This window comes from Arachis duranensis, chromosome 2 (genome assembly GCF_000817695.3).
Source record: "Arachis duranensis cultivar V14167 chromosome 2, aradu.V14167.gnm2.J7QH, whole genome shotgun sequence".
Classification (NCBI taxonomy): domain Eukaryota; kingdom Viridiplantae; phylum Streptophyta; class Magnoliopsida; order Fabales; family Fabaceae; genus Arachis; species Arachis duranensis.
The window spans coordinates 66350521-66352077 of NC_029773.3; positions in this window are offsets into that span (position 1 = coordinate 66350521).

The window sequence follows — 1557 nt, forward strand, 5'->3', positions numbered from 1 at the left end:
ACTTTGGTCATGGTTCTTGGTGATCCATGCATTGGCATAGAACTCTTGAACTATTAAGATTCCGACTTGTTGAATGGGGTTGGTAAGAACTTCCCAACCTCTTCTTCGGATCTCATGTCGGATCTCCGGATATTCACTCTTCTTGAGTGAAAAAGGGACCTCGGGGATCACCTTCTTCAAGGCCACAACTTCATAGAAGTGGTCTTGATGCACCCTTTCCTTGGAAGCTTTTGTCTTCCCTTTCCTCTTTCTAGAGGTTTTTTCGGCCTTGGATGCCATAAATGGTTATGGAAAAACAAAAAGCAATGCTTTTACCATACCAAACTTAAAAGGTTTGCTCGTCCTCGAGCAAAAGAAGAAAGAAGAGAGTAGAAGAAGAAGAAATGAAGGGAAAGGGAATGGCTTTGTGGTTCGGCCAAAAATAGGGGGAGAAGTAGTGTTTAGATTGTGTGAAAATGAAAGAGTGAAGATGGGTTTATATAGGGGTGGGGGGAGGGGTGGGTTTCGGCTATGGGAGGGTGGGTTTGGGAGAGAAAGTGGTTTGAATTTGAATGGTGAGGTAGGTGGGGTTTTATGAAGGATGGATGTGAGTGGTAAAGAGAAAGATGGGATTTGATAGGTGAAGGGTTTTTGGGGAAGAGGTGTTGAGGTGATTGGTGAATTGGTGAAGAAGAGAGAGAGTGGTGGGGTAGGTGGGGATCCTATGGGGTCCACAGATCCTGAGGTGTCAAGGAAAAGTCATCCCTGCACCAAGTGGCAAGCAAAATTGCTCTTTGTGCCAAATCTGGCGTTAAATGCCGAGCTGGTGCCCATTTCTGGCGTTTAATGCCAAGTTCTTGCCCATTTCTGGCGTTTAACGCCAGTCTGGTGCCCCTTTCTGGCGTTAAACGCCCAGAATGGTGCCAGACTGGGCGTTAAACGCCCATCTGCTAGCCTTACTGGCGTTTAAACGCCAGCTAAGTCTCCTCCAGGGTGTGCTGTTTTTCTTTCTATTTTTCATTCTGTTTTTGCTTTTTCAATTGATTTTGTGACGTCTCATGATCAACCTACAAAAGAACATAAAATAACAAGGGAAAATAGATAAAATATAACATTGGGTTGCCTCCCAACAAGCGCTTCTTTAATGTCAGTAGCTTGACAGAGGGCTCTCATGGAGCCTCACAGATGCTCAGAGCAATGTTGGAACCTCCCAGCACCAAACTTAGAGTTTGAATGTGGGGATTCAACACCAAACTTAGAAGTTGGTTGTGGCCTCCCAACACCAAACTTAGAGTTTGACTGTGGGGGCTCTGTTTGGCTCTGTTTTGAGAGGAGCTTTTCATGCTTCCTCTCCATGGTGACAGAGGGATATCCTTGAGCCTTGAACACAAAGGATTGTTCATTCACTTGAATGATCAATTCTCCTCTATCAACATCAATCACAGCCCTTGCTGTGGCTAGGAAGGGTCTGCCAAGGATGATGGATTCATCCATGCACTTCCCAGTCTCAAGGACTATGAAATCAGCAGGGATGTAATGGTCTTCAACTTTTACCAGAACATCCTCTACAAGTCCATA